Below are 21671 nucleotides of genomic sequence, written 5' to 3'. Positions count from 1 at the left end.
TAAAGAGAATAAGAAATGGGATTAATATGGGAGAAATCAAGCAGTGCTTGCCTGCAGGCAGAATGTACTACCTGAGTGACCAGCACAGGAAGCAAAAGGTCTGTGTCTGTGTTGTGACCCCCTCTGACACTAATACATCGTGTGCAATAGGAAGATCAAATTGTAGGAAACAATTCCTTAAAAAATATGATGTCTACATTTTGAGCATTTTTATTCAGAATCTGGCTTCCAAAGATGAATGTGATTATTTCCTTTAGCTCGCATCAGAGATGCAAGTAAAAGAGCCCAATATCTAGCATCCCTGTGCTTCATCCTTCTTTTAGGACTGATGCAGGAATCCTAACATGCTTCACTGGCAGAGATACTACATCTCTTTTAAGCAGAACACCATCACATTTCTGGAGGAAAAAAGTAATGTTCTCCCTGTACGATTAATGGATCATTGCATTAAAATGGATCATTGTATTAAGTTGAATAATGTTTCCCCTCTGTCTTAGAATTTCTTTTTTAAAGTCTGTTCCTTGGCCTTGAAACTCTTGACATTAACAAAACCTCAGGTACACTGACAATCATTCTTTCCTTTGGAAGGTTTTATTTCATTCCTTGATTACATTATTGTTAACAATTTCTTTGTGCAGGTTAAAGCAAATTATCTTGTTCCTGTTAACAGCAATGTGTAACAGGATGGAGATTTGCTCATTTGTATTGCATATTGGCTAGATAATAGGCCGCTCTTTAAAAATAATGTTTTTTTACAGCCATGTTGAAATTTCAGCAGACAGAAGCCATTTTGCAGTCTCCTAAATCTCTAAAGAGCTAAAAGATGATGATCAGAAACATCTTGGAACAGAAGCTGAAATAAAATGTCAAGAAACCCAGACTTAAATGAATTTGTACTTTTTAGCTAAAAAGAAATGTTCTAGTGCAGAATTTGCCCCAAACCACTAATGCTTAGAATAACATACTTATCCTTTGCTTGTCCTGCCTGTATAATACACTTGTGAGAGGTCTGGGCTGTCTTTGCTGTGCTATTTCTCCCTCTGAAAAGAGAACAGGATGCAGTATTAACAGAGGCTCTGAGTGCAGTAGCTACTGAGTCTTAGTTTTTGCTTAAATCATCTGTACTTGTTTATTTCCGTGGAGCTTTCCACTGGGAGAAAGTCACAGATAGACGGCATGTTCCTAAGTATGCCAATTAGGATCCTCAAGCCCACACTTTCTCCTTTTCCTTGCTTTTTGATTTGAACAGATTTTTCTGCCTGGAAGCTTCCCTGTGGGCTTGGGAGGCAGATTACACTTTTCTCCATGGGATGCATCCAGTTGGCTGCAGGAGATCTGGATCCTATCTTTATTTCTGCCACTAACCTACTTTGAGCAAGCTGCTTCCTTTCTCTGTGCCTTTGTGCCCTTGCTCACCAACTGAGATTAGAAACGGTACAGGGCAGAGCATGCCTGTAAAAATTACAGTGAGTTTCTGCAGCACTTTTAGCACAGTGGGGTCCCTCGGTCAGGGATGTTATTAAACTTTTGCTAAAGGACAAACAAGAGTGACAGCTGCTTTTGATCCTAATTTTTCAATGACTCCTACATCTCATCCCATATCTTTCTGTAATTCCTTTACTACCTCATTTTGTTCTTTATTTTTGTCCTCACTGTCTTACAGATGTTTTATATGCTTTCCTTCCCAGAGCTCTAAATCTCCCAGAATACCTGAATTAATATTGGCACATTTTCACACTAAATAGATTCCCTAAAAAATGCAATGTTGCTGTATGGGGACCCCAAACAATATCTGCCATAGATTATGGCAGTGAAAAGTGTTAATTCTTGGCTTTTTAAACTTTTGTAATTGAGTGAGATTTTCCAATGGGTTTCCATGCTTTGCTTCAGGCAGAACTGCTCTCTATTTGCATTAGGCAGCACTGCATGGTTGTGGAGCACCCTGAGACTTTGACAGTATCACCCCATTTGCATGGAAACCGGCTCACCAAGCAGTAGGGGGGACACAACCAGACTCGTTCCTTGTAACAGGGAGTGGAGTCAGTCTTTTGGCACATGGGTAGTTATAAATCAATGTCTGAACTCCTGCAGAAAGCTGTGTTGATGATCTTTTATATAATTATATTGTAGAATCACAGAATGGTTTGGGCTTAAGGGGACCTTCAAAGATCACTCCATTTCAACCTACCCACCATGGTCAAGGACGCCTTCCATTAGATCAGGCTGCTCAAAGCTCAGTCCAGCCTTGACCTTCCTCAGACAGAGAGCAAGGTCACTCACAGCCAGAAAGCAGATGAGGCCAGGAGTAAGCAAAGGAGAATTCTAGCACTGGACCCAAACTGGTTACCTGCTGCCTTTCCTCTGCTCTGTCTCTACTCTGGCGGTCTGTATGTTTGAAGGAGAAATGTGGCTGGCCTTTGACAATGGTGCTTCAGAGGTCAGCTCAATCTGATCCTGTTTTCACACTCTCAGCTGTTTTAGGAGACTTAAGGTTGTACTTCCCGAGATGCTCAGGTGAATCAATTTTAAAATAAAGGTACAAAAACATATTAAGCAAAACTGGCCTAAGATTTTCATTCAAATACTGGAAGTTATTTGTTGATTTCAATAGACTTTGTATCATGACAAAAAAGTGTCTTTTTTGATGCCTAAAATAACTGCTCACACAGTTAAAGCAGTCAAGTGTTCTTTATATATAGAGCTTTTCTGCAAACAACTCAGGGTGTCTTGACAGACTGCATGAGTAAAAATTAGCACAAGATTATTGGAGGCACCAAATCATGCCATGGACTTGTTTGGATAATAAAGTTCAGAGGTACAGAGGATAATCTCATCAGAGAGAGGGTGACCAACTCTCAGTTATCATCCCTCTGTACACTTCCTTTTTAGCTAATTAAACCTTATTTCTTCACAGGAAGTAGTTTCTGCACATTCTGCAATAACTTGGCTTCATATTATTTGACATATCTCTCTTGTTTTTTATCTGGAGAAACAGGAAAAGTACAGTTCCAGCATGTAGACCTAAACCATTGCTTTATCTTTCCATAAGTGTATTAGCAGTTCTCATATGACATAGTATGTGCTTCATTCTCCAAGAATAAAGATATATATTTTTAAACAACTTCTCCAGGATAAAAATGTGGATGAGCTTTGAAGCTGTGGAGTTTCACTATGCATGCTATTTCTTCTCTTTAGTGGGATAGAGGAAGCACTCTGACACTTTGGATTTTACTTTCACATCATTATTCACTGCCTTCTTTGTTTGAATAGCATTATTTCAGTGTTCTCAACTTCGGGTCTTCATAAACCTTCACATTCCTTAAAATACTGGTGACTTTGTCGTCTGGTGGCCCCGGCTATTGGATTTATATTTTCAACTTTTCTTCAGAACCACAAAAGGTAAAAACTATTTCTTCTGAAAGAATGAAACATGACAGTTTCCTGTAATCATATGACTTGAGGAGCTCAGGTTTTAAGAAAAGTGATCTCTCTCCTAATAAAATCACAGGTGTTGGCAACTCTGTTCCTGCTTTTGACCACTTAATTTTTGTAGCAGAATGTCAGAGCACAATATCAAAACATAGCTGACTTCTTTTCAGAAATGAAGTTTACTTACATGGTCAGCATTAAAATTTATGGAAGAATCAGTCCCAGCTGCTCACCAATTTCCCATGAACCCTAGTGCATCAATACTTTTGCTGGTAAATCTGGTGCTGACATGAAGAATCTGTTTATGATATGAATCCAGTTGGAAATTATGAACTTGCTACAGATGTGAATGTGAGACAGCAACTCTTTTTAATAATTTTTGTCTTTGTTACTCAGTTTTATCTGTATCTGTGGTAGGATTCCCTACATTAGTGTCACAGAATAAGAAATAAGCAAGATTTGCTGATTTGCATGCTTTTGCCTCAAAATTTATTTTCTTGAAAAGATAAGGTGTTTCTCTGAAGTAAAAGAATTAATTGAAGAGGAAATTACCTGCCAGTGGTACACCTGAGACCAGACCTTGACCACCTCCAAGGGTTGATTGAAAACTAATGACAGAAGGATATTTATGGAGATCCATTTGCTCTAGATAAGCAGACCCAGGGTAGGAACTCAGGATATCAGGTGCTCTCCTGTTGTGATGTTGTGTACAGATGGTCCCTCAGTGAAAGAATTAATTACAGAGAATTTGTATTCAGTTTGTTTGCTTATTGGTTTTTAATCTCTCTTGTACTTTGCCTGTTAAGATCTATATTGTCTTTAGGAACTGTGAAAATCTTGCAGGTGAGTATACTACACATCACACCCACGGAAGGATCGGTTTGGCTTCTGGGGGATCATTTGTGTTAACTGCAAGAACCTGCAAAAAGACAGTGTGGAGATCCAAAGACTGGCTGTTGGATGATGATCCCAAATCTGAGGAATGAGGACATGGCAGAGACGTGACCTACAGCACCTTGATTTTCCATGAGTTCTTCCAAAGGTTCACCGAAGCCAGAGGTGGACTCTTCACACAACCTAGGAACGTATTCAGTCAGAAGGGAAGCACAGCTATCTATGGAGTCCAGTGACAGACACATTTAAAGTTTTGTTAAACCAAATCTTAGGCATTTACTACAACATCAACAGAAATTGTGTGTGATCTCTCCATAACTTCAAAAGTTGTATTAACTGAGATGGAAGGTGAATCCATATTCACCTAAACCGTCTCCCTGTTATGGCTCATGTTTAAGTTCTAATTTTTATCCTGACGGTAGAAAACAGTTTTAATTTAATAGTACATGCAGAAAGCACTTTTCTGACAAAAAGGCAAAACATTTTTCACAAAGTAGTTTGCTCAAAACCCATCAAAATAATTTAAAAATTCAACGAAGTCTACCTGTGACAAATAGAAGGAAAACTGGGTATCATCTAATGACTCATTTGATCAGTTTGAGTATTTAAAACATGGAAATTTCTTTAAACAGTCATTAAGAAGCTGAAGAATTATGTCTTTTAGAATGCCAAGATGATAAAGACAGAGATGTGGCCTACTAGTTGTTTTATTTCTACCTTATAATAGCAATACTCAAGTGGTTGGAACATTGCATGTGAGATATAGGCCTGGATCAGGTAGTTCAAAATGCTAGCATGACATAATGGTAAAATGAAGGATGACATGGGGAACCATAGATGCTATGGCTTCATCTGGATTTAATCCAAACTGTACAGAAAAACAAATCAGCAGAAGCTGAATTAGGTTTTTCATGTGCATACATCAATGAATTTGTTAAACTCGAACATAAAAGTTTAGATCTTTCTAATAAAAATAATAACTTTAAATTTTTCTGTAAAGAGATTTAAGATCATATTCATAATCCAGTTGGCTTCCTCTCTGGTCTTTCAACTCTTCATGTGTGCTTCTCTACCAGTAAATTAAAATTATCTTCCTTGAGGGTCCTGTCCTGGAAGCTGTCCTGGAAGGATATGACTCTCATTCAGCCACTGGAACAAGATTAGATTATTAATAAAACAAGTTTATTATAGAATTACTTATCTCTCTTAATAAACACAGGTTATAAACACAGCTTTGGCTCCACTCTATTATTATACAGAAAAGAAGTTCCACACTGCTCTAAAAATTAGTAAACTAATAATGAAGTCAAGATAAGATGTTTGCTTTGAAACTATGAAGGGAAGTAAACAAAGTATTCTTACACTGTAGGCTAAAAGTAAAGTTACTCAAAATATTCACATTTTTTCACAAAAGATCAAAAATAGATAGGATATAAAATATAAATAACTTTTCTAAAAATCCTGAACAAAATATTTTTGTCAAATTTCAGCTGGAAATAATTTGGCATTCTGCTGAAATAACATAAAATTGTATCAAGATTTTAATGCTTATTGACTTTCATTGGGTTTGCTTTGAGTTTCAGTTATCTATAAAGCCATTTTTATATTAATTTAAAGAAATATAGAATTGAGTGTCTTTGTTTTGGTGGAGAAGAAAACTTATCATAAAATAAATTAGGAAGATGATGTCTCTGGCATCAGTCATTAAATTCAACTTATTTTATTTTTCATTCTGCCATCCAGAAAATTTTTTCTCACTTCAAATCTGAGGATGAAAAAAACATTTATTTGTTTATAACTCATTGATGTTCCTGAGTCAGAACAAGACTCAAACTCCTTGCCTATGCCAACAATCTTAACCCTTTCAGACTAAATTATTTTTTTTATTGTTATGTTTGTATTTGACATGAGAGAAACAAGATTTTTTTCTGGATATATGTTAGGTAAAAAAAATATTATTATAGTAATGACAATTTTATTTCCTTGCTGCTGCTGAAAACACTTCCACTATCTCTGGGACTCAGATCTCTCTAATCATCTCCAATTACTTTAGGATTACCAAACCACTGCCTCACATTCAATCAAATCAAATGCATATATATTATTTATCAAAAATTCATGTTCTTCATATGCCTGTCCCAGACTTAGATAATTCACTGTATGTCTCAGAAAAGTATTTACTATTTTATTATATAGATATAATTATTATGGATTCACATGCAAATTGAGATTTTAAAAAGTCTCCCATGCAGAAAAGAATTTATAACAATATCTGATATAAGGTCTTTCTAATTGCTAATAAATATACGGCTTATTTCACCACTCTTTAATTCTTCATGTACTGATACAAATTGGATCTGGTATCACTGAAAAAAAGTTGTTTATCTAATGTCTTTCACATGCCTGGAAGCAGAAATTATTTTTAATGTGTAAAATGCTGTTTCCAGCACTTTTCTTCTTCCTCTTTATTTAGATCTAAAAGTAGCGTTACACCAGAAAAGAACTGACCACTGTGTAATCTATGAGGAAATAAATCAATGAACAAAATTTCTTCCACTGGCACTGGACACATCAGGTGAGGCTGGCAATGAGCTCTCAGACAGACATGTATTTATATACTACTCTATAGAGCAGAAACTATCTAAGGAAAGTCATGACTGACTTTTTTTCTTTCTAATACATGAACCTGATTCTTAATCCCACCCCTGTCATGGTGTGCTCAGGAGGTGTGGACTAATAATGGCTCTGAAGCCTCCTACGCCTCTAAGTTTACTAATTAAAAATTAATACATGGAAAGTAACACTAAATCTAGTGCTGTTTTAACAGTGTTCCTCCTTATGACCTTAAACATTATCATACCCAAACCAACAAAAAAAATTAATAAATTAAAAAGGGCAAGCTACTAGAAAAGTTGAATGCCATTTTCAGTGCATTTAAAGAATGTAAATAGAAAAATAAGAATAAACCAGAAGATTGAGGCTCTTTTTTCTCTTAGACTACTGAAAGTTTATTCAGCTGTTTCTGATGTCTCTAAACTAATTTTTCCTTCAACCATCTGTTCTAACTTTTTTCCTCTATGAAAATAGACCTTGCCTGAATGCCACACTTTGGTGAAATACTTATTTTAACGTCTTGTTGATTTCATGCAAGGAGAATGCAGGCTTTATGTGAAATAAGCATATCAACATATTCCTCCTTGGCATATCACTGTTCAAAGGCTTTCTTTTATAAATCTGTTTTCTTTACCCCTTCAGAGCTGAAAATATTACTCCTCCTCAAGCACCATTTAAGACCCAAGTGTCAATGAACCAGGCAGCAAAATGACAGTTACTTAAACAGCACATGATTCAAGACAGTTTTAGGAAATTCCTAACACTTTGCGTCCTATTTCTTTCCTGGATACAAAGGGACAGATTGTGCCTGACCTTGGGGGATGCACAAGAGGCGAGGTGGGAGGGGGGGAGGCCAACAGGCACATGGTGCTTTCCCTTTTTCTTTTCCTTGTCTTCCATGCATGCTATTCCCTTACTGAGCAGCTGGGTATGGTCTTTTTTCTCCAGCTGTGAACACAAAGACTGTCTGCATTCGAGTGACAAAAAATAGTGTAAGTTTTGCCACTAAGTACAACTGTGCCCTATTGCATCATAAGCACAGAAATGGCAAAAAGATAAGGAAAAAATTAAATGATAAGCCTATAATGTCAAGTTGCCTTCTGATACCTCCTGGAATGTCTGCTATTAAGTCTTCTTTAATTACCTCCATGAAATGCTCAGACTGCAGATCTCAACCTATGGGCAATTGTACAGTCTGGACAAAACTCTTTTAATCATGAGGATTAAGGAGAAGCTGGCTCTTGGATTGGTGACTAGGAAATTCAGGAGGATGGGGCAGGTTTTAGGCTTATCTGTCAAGGCAAAGGAAGAACATTGAGATCCTCTTCTTCTGTCTTACCTTAGGGAGGAATTGGTTAAATCCAAAGAGTATCTTCTACCTCTCTCATTTTTCAGCTATCAAAAATTTCCCATTCCTTTTAAACACGCCACGACCTCAAACATGTTGAAACTATTTTTTTAGAATACATGTTTTTCTTTTCACTGTTAAAGGATGGCTTTGGCTAGACACAGAGATGAAGAAAAAATCCTGCCCACTGTTAGTCGGCTGTATTCAATACCTTCTGATTCCTCAGTGGTCCATTTTGGTTCAGAAATTAGGAGGCCAGGGCAATGTGCAGCAGATGTTTCACCTGTGCTTGCAATGTCATTTTGCTGCAATTTGAGCCCTGTAGACACAGATTGCAATATTTCCTGTATGCAAGACATGTCAGTTTTCTGTCGTTCCTGTACTCATTGCAGCTGAATCAGGGTCTAGTGGAAATTGGTCCACAAATACAATGGGTGTGAAAGGTGGTAAAAAATTATTTTCTCCCATGCACAACTCAGTTCTCTCGTACATTGTGTAAACTTCCACTTTGGTCACTACCATATGGGATACATTTGAAGTTTATAGAAAACTACAACTGATACAAAACTTGTATCACTCATTAAACTTCCGTGTTTTTTGCCTCATACAGAGTTACTTTACCTTTTCTTTATCGGGTTTACTCTTTTTTTCTACCTAGCAGCTTTTTCCATTCACCTGGTTTTCTGGATGGCATGTGGTGCCAGACAAATGGCACATTAAGGGCAGGTCAGTATACAATATAAGGGCTTTGTCCTCCTCCACACCTGCCTGTGGGAACTGTGAGCTTTGTCCTTTCACACTTGATAGAGTGTGGCCTGAGTCCCCCTGCTCGAGGTAAGATGTCAGGTGCCACATCAGCTGCAAGGTCTGCCTTAGGGACATCAGAGTGAAGCACCACATTCATTGTGGTTCATCTCCATGAGGAGACTATTGTCTATGGATTTAGCCTGCTTTTCTTATGCTAGGAGATTCAAGCTGAAGCTCTGAGGTGTTTTTCTTTGGGGAAGAGAGGTAGTTAATAATGGAATTAATTTTTTTTGCAGGGGAGAGTTGGGTATTCTGGCAGTTTGTCCTTTGACTGCTAAGGGCAGGGACAGAGCTTTCCTCTGGTTCTGTTAGTGGTGTTTTGAGTCTTAAAAGGAATCACAGTCCTGAGATAATGGGGGTTTGTATTCTCCACTGTTCAGACAAACACAGGTAGTGTGAATTTAACAGTCAGCAAGTAGGTTGGTTCCTACACAAGGTGTTTTCTTTTGCTGTGGGACAATTAAGCAGATATAGTGAAAATGGTCAGGTCTCCCCTGATTGGCCACAAGCCAGTCCAAAATACATGCAGAAAAGTCTTTGATGATTTAATATATGGGAAAGGACTTTAAAGCCTTAGAATTTGCTATGAATTCACCCTGCCTTGAAGGTGCAGTAATGAAAGGGGAATGTGCTTTGATTTAAACACTGCCTTTAAAACGCTCGGCTTTGTATTTAGATGCAATTTAGGACCACAGCATGCTCCCCATCCAGCTTTCCCTGTAATTATTATCTCAAACACAGGACTGTCTGCCCTTTTGTTCAAGACTGCTGGTATGATTTCCAGGATGCTGCAGGTGTGCACCTTCCCCAGCAGCAGCTGATAACTGTGTACATTTGATCTGCTACATCACCCTACTTCCAAAACTGTCTTCTTTCCTGAGTACTTAGTATTAGGTAATTCATGGTTTGGTTTCTTTTATGGAAAATGAACCAAACATTTACAAACCTGATCATGTACATGTAGGAGCCAACAAGTAAGTTAGCGCCCAGGTTCCTGCTAACCCACTGAAGCGCCTAAGAATCTGAAATAAATCCCCCTTTTTTTTTTTCAAACAAGCTTCATAACCATGGTCTAATTGCTTATTTAAAAGAGTAGGTCTTAGATATTGACCCCCTACCCCAAGACATAGCCCTGCTATCAGTCTCCCTGAAGTAACATTCCAGTCATGACACTTGTAGCTGAGAGATTAATAATGAATGAGTGTTCTGAAGGAAAAAAGCAATTGTTCACACTTCAGCTTGGCCTTACTTATGATTTACTTATATGACTTACTTATGACTGGAAGTACAACACTTGAGAATTCTTAAGTGGCAGAAAGCTCAGATAAGTTTTAATCTAAAGCATTATTAGTTTGAGAAATTTTTCTCTAATGTATACAATGAAGAATAATAATGTATTATTTGAGCACTGGCATTTCAGGTGACTGGGGTGCTGCTGTTGCTGTGTGGTGAGTCCTGGAGGGCTGCAGTGAAGCTTCAAGGCTGGTCATCAGAGAATGAGATGTGAAAGGAGATGATGAAGGAAAGATGGAGAGAATGGATACAGTGGTGCCAGAGATGCTGAGTGAAAGGTGGACTAATGTCTCATTGGTTGCAAGAAAAGAGGAAAGGCACACCAAAGAATTTCATACAATTGTTTTGGCTCCATACAGGTCATACCAAGCTGCATAGACTTACTCACAGCTGTTTCAATGAATGTACTACTTTATCTTCCTCTCACAGAAACAGGGTCTCAGGTATGTCTGTATGGGTCAGCCTAGCATTGTAAAGAACTCCTGTTAAAGGAGCCTCCAGATAACAGGAGTATCTATATAGGGCAGCACAGAGATACTGACCTAGACTTGGAAACTGTGTTCCTATGTCAGAATACCATTTCTGCCCTTGGGAAAAATGTTCTTGCTACGCCCTGTCTACCCTGTTTCCAGACCTCTGCATATCACTGCCTTTCAGCATGAACACAAATCTTTCCATTCCTACTACACCCCTTGAATTGTGTCTCTTACATCTTTGTTCCAGAAAAGCAAATGGTACAGACCACCTTCCCACTGATCATCAGACACCATAGGTTGTGAGATCTGGCTTACTGTTGAGAATGAAGTGCTGAGGTGTTGACATCTCTATGACATTGGGATACATTCAAATCTTCTTAAGGGCTGAGTAATTCTATTGACATTGGTGGAATACCTCATAGTTAAACTGTGAGATCAGACTGTGGATCAGTATTAAGGCTTTTTTGGACTAACAGTTTACTCACTTCATGTTGGACTCATAATAGTCCTGCCTGGAAGGCGTGTTAGCAGGTGCTAGCTGGAGATTTACATTACTGTGTAATTCTGCTACATTTTGTGGTTGAGACCAGCTCTGATAGAAGGGTCCTTGGCTTCTTCATGGGCAAGATGCCCATCACTTGACTTCTGACCTGGACTTGGAGGGGCAGAAGTGATCCTCTCTCCAGCAGGAAGACATTAACTTTCTCTGAGAATCTGGTTCCTAGCTTTCAGCTACAGAGCCTAATGAATTAATGCACCACAGTTTTCTAATGCAGACTGCCGTTCTCCCAGGAGTGGAACAGAGACTACTCATTTAACAGAGGACTTGAGATTCAGCTGAAAACCCAGAGGATCCCAGAGGAACAAAGCCAGTACTCTATTCACCACGTCATTCACCTTCTTCCCACACACTATAGCATTACAGCAGGAGCACTGTGTGGCTGCAGTCTTCAATTTCTCAGTAAAACAAGACCCAGCCCTGCCATGTGACAAAGGAATGTCAGTCCATTTTGATGTTAAGAACCAAAAAGTCATGGATGAAAGAGCATGTCAGGATTTACAGTCTTGCTTTTAATTTACCTCAAGGTGCTGATTACCAGCAGCACTAAATCACGTTCTGTGGCCTGTCTGGACGGGGAACACCTGGGAAAGACAACCTTGATGTGCAGCATGGCTGGGCAGGGTGGGAGGGTGCAGCAGTCCTGCAGTAGCCCTGCAGATGGTTGCACCCAAGCTGCTGCTGGAGGCATGGGGGAGTTGGTGGCCCAGTCATCAGCAGGCTCTTATCCCTCAGTGACACAGATACAGTAATGACCTGAGAGCATGATCACTGACCTTTGTTTTAAAAAAACACAGATGCTTTAAAAATACACAGATGCTTTAAAAATACAAGGCTGCAGACAGACTGCAAAAGCTGTCTGCATCCCAGAACAATGCTATTGCACAATTAAAATCCCATTTTGTATAAAGAAAACAAACCAAAAATTCTAGCCCAGTTACTCAACAACTCCAGGGACTGCCAAATAGTTTTTGGGAAAAAAAGAATAAAATTTAGGCTGGAGCAAAGGGACCTACCTAGATGTTGCTTCTTTGGTTACTTTGTGTGCCCGTTTCTGATGTCCTCTCTATCCATGATGGTGTGCTGGCTGCTCAGTGCAGCCATACTATGATAAAAGCAGTGTGAGTCAGAGGAAAGAGAGGCTCTGACTGATGTTTCTGTTCCTCAGTACCATCCCAAACCCCTTCTGGCACTCAGCCTAGGAACTGTCTCTGAACACTGAGATTATTTGTGTTCAGACATCCCTCTTTGCCTGTAGTCTGTTGAAGTATCACTCTCTGGAAATTGGTGGTGCAGTTACCAGGTCTGAGAGTCCCTTCATGAGTCTCAGCCTTTCTGAGCTGCTGCCCTGGGATGCTGCAGAACTGCTGTATTTGAGTGTGCAACTGAAGGGAAATGAAAAGAAACCAAAGATGATGCTAATGTTAAGATGAGTTTTTTTAGTGTTGGATACAGAAGTGCATTTAATAAAACAAATTTTTTTCTTCATCTTTATGGGTCAGTTTTTTCATTCCTAGAAGTCAAAGCAAGGCAAATTATCACCTTTGCTACCCAGAGGAGACTTCAAGCCATAACATTCAGTAGACTTCAAGTGTGAACACAATGCAGGGAATTTGGGGAGTCAGTTTAGACTGGTGGTCTAGTTTCATCCCTCATGTTAAGCAGCAAAAGGTAGATGCTTCTCAACTGAACCTAAATTTCTTCAAGGTAGAGGGAATCCAGAATCTAGCTTCATCATAAACAATATGCTCCTCCAAGCAAATTTTGGCAAGCTTTACCTCACAGTGAGCCTCCAAAATCCACACAGACAATACAACGCAATGTGACAAAATTGTGATAGGCAATTTAATCAAGGAAATTCCTGTGGGCTTGAATTCTCACAGCATGGATCGCCATATATTTGTTTGTAAGCTTTCTCACCTTATCTAGCTCTCCTACAGATTTTGGAGATTTCAAAGACTTTTTTTTGCAGAGAACCATTTGAAAGTAGTGATGAATGTTGAAAGGACAGCTCTTTTTTGATTCATTTGCTTTCCAACAGCTGTGTCATCTAAGCAGCAGAATTTCAGAGGTTTCCCTTCCCTATTTTGACCTTACAAGTCTGTCTTTGGATCCTTCAATGCATTAAACTGAAGAGAAGACATGAAACTCATATTTGTTCATTCACATAACAAAATATTTCTGAATTAGAACTTCAATGGAGCTATTGAAAATGGAAGTGATTTCCCTACCAGTGCTCGCTCTAGTTAGCAGAATTTGTAAGACCTGTGTAACTATGTGTTGTGAGAGACTGAAAAGTTAATGTCTCAGTCAGCCATTTGCAAAAGCAGCAGGTGCTTTGTTGATGATGTTCAAGGTTACCCATTCAGAGGGCGTGAGAACCATAGGATGACCGTGACAGATCAACCTTTGTTTTGCCAACCGCTGGGGTGTGAGCCACCTAAGAGAAGAAGCCATATGAAGCAAACCCTTTGAGGTGGTGTGGTGCTTTTCATCATCATGCCAATGTTCTCCATGGTACAACTCTCCCAGCTGTAAGAATCCCCTCTGGAAAAGGTATCAGGACATTCACACTATTCATCCCTTCTGATGGGACATAACTTGCTCAGTTATAAAACTTTCTCCCACAACCACTCCACAGAGATATTGCAACATTCACATGGAGGCCTAAAGGTGTTCTTCACTTCTGATTGGGTGTATTTGGCTCAACTATGCTGATGGGAGAGGCACCTGTCATGTCTTAGAAGGGATGATAAACCATCAGAAATCCCTGAAGAGCCCCCAGACTCATTTCTGGGCCCCTCCACCAGAGGACGGCTCATGATCCACAGTGTTACATCACAGTGTAAATCTCCACCCCCAGGGGAAGTACCTGGGCATTCCCACCTAGCCTGAGCCTATATTAACCCATTAAACCTTGTGTTTTGTGGCTTCCCTTTGTGGATCAAGACTTCAACCACACTTTAACCAACAGACATCTAAATTGCAACAACAAAGTCTTGTCATTGGATCCATGGGTGGTGAGATGTTTCTACTCTTATCTTTTCTTCTATTTCTCTCTTTCTTCTCCCAACTTCTTCTCCAAGTACATAAACCAGACCAAAAAATTCAATTCATTGCCTTAGTAAGAGCCTTGTTGTGTTGGGATAAGTGAAAGTTGGCTAAAGTTAAGTGTTCTAAGTTAAAGTTTGTAAAGTGCTTTACTTTGTTTGCATGTTTTTTTAAAATTTGCAAGTAAAAATTGGTTATTGAACCTCCTGAGAATTTTGTTGTTTCTCTCACGCACCACCCAGACTGAATCCAGCAACCTTCCCCTAAGCCGGCTGAGTGGACCAGGACATAACATGTATGCAAATAAATCAACCAGAAAGATATCAGGTCGTCTGTCCATCTTGCTTAAATACACCAGACAATCTCCTTTTTCAGAAAAGATAGAATTCTAACCTACTTCTAAAGCAAAGATTATGTTTTGTACATTTCTTAATTATTTATAATTTCTTCATCGTTTGCCAAGTAAGGACTCTGGTTATAATTTCTTTTCAGCCAGATCTCTAATCTGATGTTGTCTCCTCAAAATGAAAAGGGAAGTTTGGCCTCAAAACATTGGTAATGTTAAAAAAGAAAAATACTTGGTACTCCTTTTGAGCTATGTTGATATATAAAATTTGTAAGAACTTCATAGTCTAAATATCCCCAAGAAAAAAGCATTTTTGTGGTATTTCTGTTGGAAGAAGCTCAGCAACAAATAATGTGGCAATATTTCTAGTTGCAATAGTGCAAGGAGGCATTTCTAGTTGGGATAGTAGAAATAACATGACTGAATTCTTTGCCCTAAAAAATCTTTCTGGTATTCTTCTCATTGTAAAGCAGTAAGTGGGAACATTTTAATGGGAGATGTGGGAATTTCCCCATAGTCAGCTTTCAGGGGCATAAACTTCCTTAAAATATAAATGGGTTAAAACTTGGTCTTACAAACTTCTCTGCCATGCAGTTCATTAATCTCAATGTAGGCCACACCTTCCTCTTCCCAAGGAGTGGGTTAGTTTAAAAGAGTTCTCTATATGCTTGGTAGTTCCTATCACATGCACTCAAAGCAGATATAAAAACACGCCAAGAGCCACTGTCAACATCACAAAAACTCTTACAAAATATTAAAGAAACCATCATCAACAAAGTACAAAATCTATATAGAAATATTTTACTCGTTTAAAAATATTTTTAGCAGTGAGTTTGACCTGACCAGTCTTTGTCCAGAGGGTAGTTACTGGTGAGGTTGAAGATTCCTTCATAGCTGAAACTCCCTTGGAAACTGATTTTGCACTGAGACACACTGAAGTAGCATCCACAATGATGCACATTAGCTCCCTCACCTCTGTTGTAAATAGCAGGAACTCATTTGTTTCTATGGATCTTAACAAATGAGACCAAAAGGAAAACAACCAAGCTGGTCAAAATGAAGCAAAACTTACTGGGTTTAGAACCTAAGCAAGGCTGCTCATAAGCTATCAGCTTTTTTTTTGCTGGAGCCCCTTTGCAGTGTTGGCCTTGGGAACATTGAGGCCAATGGTGAAACTTCTATTGACAAAAATGGGGAAAAATCAGAGTTTGAGCCAGAAAGACATGCACACATGATCCCTCTCTCTTTTCATTTCTGATTGCTGAGGTGAAATATTTACTTGTTTGCTTTTTTGAGTTTTTTATCATAGATTTCCCAGGGCTGACTTCTCTCAAGTTTAGTTTCCACACACAGTATTGGTAAGTAGAGTTTACTGGTGGTTACAAGGTATTGTTTGTCTGTAAAACATCAAGAATATAGTTTAAGCCCATCAGACAGTGAAAGCTTTATCTGGACACTAGTGAAAGGCTTACTGTGAGAAATGCCTTGGAAGGAAGGACTGAAATGGAGAAAATGCAGCCATTTGATGCAAAATAGAAAGCAAAAAGGCATGTTTTTTATAGGAAAAATAGTAACAGCAAGAAAGAAAACAAAAGGGATATTTCACTATGGATGAGTCAGGTATTGCACCAGTCAGGGAATCAGACAATGTGAAAAAGATTTTGATAAGAAGGTCACATGTTACTTAGGAATTTAGCAGAATCTGCAGAAGGTGTTTGAGAAAGAGAAGTGACAAAGGCTTAAAATGACAGAGTTTGGAGCAGATGAGGCAAAAGGTTATCAAGGCTTGAGCAGTGCAGTTGTGATTAAAGTCAAACATTCTAAATTATTAGATATTTTACAAATATGAAATACCTATGGGCTTCTGTACCAGAAAGATTAAAAAGGAAGTTAAAATATGTTAAATATGGTATTAATGTATTGTCTACCCAAGGATGGTCTGGAAAACAAAAGTGAATTTATTAAATGGAAGAACTCAACACAAAGTGAGTTTCTCTGTGGTACTGCTCATTTAGAAATAGAGAAGTTTTAGCTGTTATATGTTTAACCAGCTTCCAATGGAGGGAAAAAACTTGGTAGTATCTATAAAGTGGCAGGGACCATACAGCCCCTAACTGCTGGTGAACAACCAAAACCAGTCTCCCAGCCATCCAGAGAGGTGAAGTGGGATGTACAGAGGTACCAAGAGAGCATATGTACCTGTATGCCCCTTATCCCCATCAGGGCTCCAGGCTGTTTTATACAGGTGGCACAAACAGGATTCCACCCAACACTCTGCAGTACAGGTGGGATATATCTGCTGAGAGCACTGATTAGGGCAGATTCCCCATCCCATCTGGAAAGCAACTGTTAAATCAAGTACCAGAATTACTCCTCATAAGAATAGGGGGATATTCTTTGAAATATGTAAAGCCAGAAGAAAGTTTTTGAGCACACTCACTGCATCTACTGTAAGTTGCAAAATCTGACTTGATTCAAATTATACTTTCTGCTTCTTAACTTTCTCTTGCAGAATTTTCCTTAGTCTTCTGCAATTACAGCCTGCACTAAGTTCCAAAACCGAAGTACTTTGTGTAAATGCCTAGTTGATGACATTGGACGATCTGGCTCTGAACAACATCATTATTGGAGAACTGCTAAGTGATTAAGCTGTGGCAAACATAAAATGAAGGCTACCCTAGCACATTGAGCAGGAAAAAATGAGACAAACTGTCCACAGGACTGAGAACAGTTGCTTTCCTAGGAGGTGATTAATGGAAACTCAGAGTCACACAAAGTTGGTAAGAATTATGAGCCTTTGCTACCACAGTTATAGTAAAGCCTTAGAAGATAGATTTTACAAAATAGCAAGGACTATTTTCCAGTCATTTGGCATATGCCACTTGAACTCTGGTATCAATAATTTTTTATTTTTAATCAAAATGCTCCATGACATGAAAAATTTCAGCTCAAACTTTCTAAAAAGTCAGCATCTCTTCCAAGTGCAGAGAGCACCTAATGGTTTTCTTGACACTTTGAAAAGGCATTTCTCTGACACAGGAAAGCAGAGAAGGAAGAGTAGAAAACTCTTGCAGGGGGCTTGTGCAGTGATCACTCTTTGTTTGGCTGTAGACAATTTAAGTAATGTTTCAAGTCTGGCTGTAGAGTACAAACATTAGGGCATTTAGATTGAATGCCAGAACTTAACTATGATACCACTTAACTTGACCTATACAAAATGCCAAGGTTCTCATTTTTTAAAGCCTACAGTGTAAGCCGGGAAAAAATTCAGCAGTATGACTCAACTGCAGCATGCTTGCTCACCTGAAATAAAGCCAAAAGTTGAAAGTTATTTGAATATAACTTTCTGTACCTTAATTTTCACTTTGGATTACAACTGAGTGATTCAGTCATGACAAATCTAATTCTCTATGCAGTTCCTGTCTATCTGGCCTCCTTCTTTCAACAACTTGTCTGTGACATGGCTAGTTTTCTGGGAATTATTCACAAGTCGTTTAAAAAAATAATTGTTATCCTTTAGCTTGTTCATGAAAGTTCCCCTGCAATTTTTTTCTTCTTTTTAAAAAGATTTATTAAGAAAAAGATGTAAATAGAGTGGAAAGGCAAATTTTTTCCCTTTTCTTGCTACTTTATGATCTTGCCATTTAGATACCAGGACAATGGGTCTCAAGAGCATGGACACACTTAAAGGGAATGTTAATTATTAGTACAATTGTTGAGATAGTTATCAGATTGCTGAGTTACTGGAAGACCCAGGCTAGCCTCTGTTGATTTACTTCCGTAGCACAATTGTTGAGAAAATAACAGTGATGTAGTCAGAAAGCTTCAGCCTGTCACTGCAAATCTGAGAATCTGCTTGACAAAAGGACCTGATGAGCTTGTAAAGGAATACCCTGGAGGCATCTGGAGTGACTGTCAGGGATGCGTGAGGTAGGGATGAAGCTACTTGCCTCTCCCAAGCTTCCCTGGTGATATGTTTTCGATAAGACTGAAATACTTGTAGACTAGCAGTGAAGAGGTGTTCCCCTTCACCTTGCCCCACCCAGACTATGAGCATCACCTACACTTTTTTTATTTTTAGGAGGCTGTGTGTTCCCCCACTTAGCTGTAGCTATATAGCTCACCTGGGAGAGGGGCTTCTCTTAGAGAGGCAACAGATCCCACAGCCCTTGTGGACACCTCCCGAGCTGGTGAATGTCAGCATCTCCAACCTGTGCACTTCCTTGAAGGAAGTAAACCATTCATCATCACTGCACCACCAGTGGCTTTGCCTGCAGCAAGCTCCTGGCCATGATCCCATTAGGGGGATAGAAAGTTGGGGTAATGGGAGATGACATCTGAAATTTGAAGGTCTTTTACTAGGCATTGGTAGTGACGGCTGTGACTTTGGTCATTCTCCCGTCATTTTCTGGTATGGGGTCTACTCCTACATATTCAACTATAAACCTTCATGGAGACTTTTTCAGTTTTTTTTATATTTCATATGAATTTTAATCACACTAATGATATGGCTCAAGATGATTGGTACTAAGTAATGAACAAACTATAATGCATTATCTTGGAATTTAGAGGTGAGACATTTTGTTGTGAAAAAGTTACAGACTGGCAAAATTTCTTCCAAACCCTTTTGGCCAGTATAACATTTTTTTAGTTTAACACATTTCTTCCCTTGAGCACAGACACCAAAAGCCTTTGAGTGTTTTTCCTGGTGTGCGATCTTCTTGACAGCTGTACTCAGAGAAGCTAGAAAGGAGCAGAATTACACTATTAGATCTCTCGAGGGTTTTACTTCTATTTTCATTTCATTTTGCTTATTCCTGACAGTTTCAATAATGTACTAAGTCCCATCAAAATAATGTTGGACACCTGGGAAAAAAGAAAAATCACATAGATTTGACTTTCATCAGTGATTGCATACATGTTTTTAAAACTGCTTCCAAGTGATGGTGTAGGCAGTAATGCTCCATGATAATTTGGTACATCACAACATGACATAATGGAGCAATCAGGATTTAGAAATTTTAACCACATGGAGAATTCTCCATCATTTTCAGAAATAATTTTCTTCTTTCAGTGAGAACTTGAAGGAAGCAACTATATCCAGAGGGATTGGTTTAATATGAAGATATATTGAGGTTTTATGTAATGTTCTTGTCTTTCACTTGTTTTTGAAGTAATAAATACTTTTAAAAAGCTCCTCTCCATAGCATTAATATGGTGTTATGTGAACAGGTTATTCAGCCAGATAACAGACCGATAGTAAAAGAGAACTTTTGCTCAGCTCTATATTAGGTTATGATTTGGTATAAGTCATTGAATAATTTTTAAAACTTTTTTATTAGGACATATCTAAGATGCCTCAGAAAGCAGCATTTGCTAAAAAGTCAATTTTCCAATCATTGGTTTTCCACAGAAAGCAGAAATACAATCTAGGCCTCTGCAGACTTGGTCAATGCTAAGATAGCTATTAAGAAATAAAGTATTAACAAATGGCAAGATGAAAATGTATCTATGCACATGGAAATGTTTTAGATTTTTTATGAAGGTCATATAAATAAGTAATTATTAGCTCTATTGTGTGTCTGCTAAAGACATTTTATTTACAAACCTTGCTTTAAAAGCACTTTATTCTAATGCAGTTTAAATGCCTGAATTATAGCACATTAGATAAGGCTTCTAAGTTGACTTAATTGGAAAGAAGCCTCTTCTTTTGTTTGGAGTGGGGGATGGTCTCAGAACAGTTTTGAGCCTGATTCCAAATTTTTCCCCTTGCTTGGTCTTTGGGCATGCCTTTGGGGTGGTCCTGAGCCAGCAAGAGGTAATGTGCGTTTTCCTAATATGTGCAGGCTCCTTGGCCCGGAGGTCCCTGCCAATGCCAGGCTCCTGGGCTGCTAAGGGGTTCCTCCTGGCACACAGGATTTACAGCCCTTTAGTCAGGGCAGGGCTGGTCAGGAGCTGGCCACCAAGCCTGGGAAACCCAGCACACACTTTGCCCAGGGTGCTGGGGCTCCCTGTCGCTGATACCTGCAGCTGAGATTCATTGGTGCTGGCCTGCTCCAGGCTTGCACAGTCTATGTGCCACGGCATGCAATCCATCCTCCTTTTCCTGTTTCTGGGAGGTTTTTGACATCTGAAGGCTTCCAGTTTTGTTAGTGGAGAGCCCCAGCTGATTTCCTCCTTTGTGCATGTTCCTCTTACTGTTATACTATGTCTCATTTCATGGCTGTGTTGTGTTTATTTGAAATCAGGGCTTTTGTACCCATTTTCAATGGGTCATTTCTTCCTCTTTCATTTGCAGTTAAAGAAACTGTTCTTAAGAATAATCCTAAAATCCATCTACTTAAAAAGCATGGGATGAAAATTCTTCCTAATATTTCTAAAGCCAAACATTTCCTCATACCACATGACTCCAAAGGAACAAGAGCACAGGTATGGATGTATTTAAGAAAGACCTAATACTAACTAATTTTCTGCCACATGTGGGGGTGGTGCCCCACAATGCTATTTTAAATTGACCTTGTGAGTAGTGAGGTGGGGATGTTTTTTCTTGCAAAGATTTATCTCCATGTTTGTTCCCAGGGTTTTGCAGAGCTGTCTGTCTAGAATTTCCACATTATAAATGGCTCTTGTTTTGGTAAAGTTTGAATTATTTTCATTAGCTGGTCACCTGGGGCCTGACCAGAGTCAGGCTAAAAACTTCAGACAAGCACTACAGCTTTTGCAATCAGTCTCAGTCTCTCTCTCCTGTCATACCCAAGGAAATGAAAGGCAGAAACGTTTATGCTTCAGGTTAATGTTTTAGAAGTGTTTGAAGAGGGAAGCAAATGGACTTATTCATAAGATCCTTGAGGATGT

The sequence above is a fragment of the Ammospiza nelsoni genome, chromosome 3, assembly GCF_027579445.1.
Source record: "Ammospiza nelsoni isolate bAmmNel1 chromosome 3, bAmmNel1.pri, whole genome shotgun sequence".
Classification (NCBI taxonomy): Eukaryota; Metazoa; Chordata; class Aves; order Passeriformes; family Passerellidae; genus Ammospiza; species Ammospiza nelsoni.
This window is presented reverse-complemented; position numbering follows the sequence as displayed.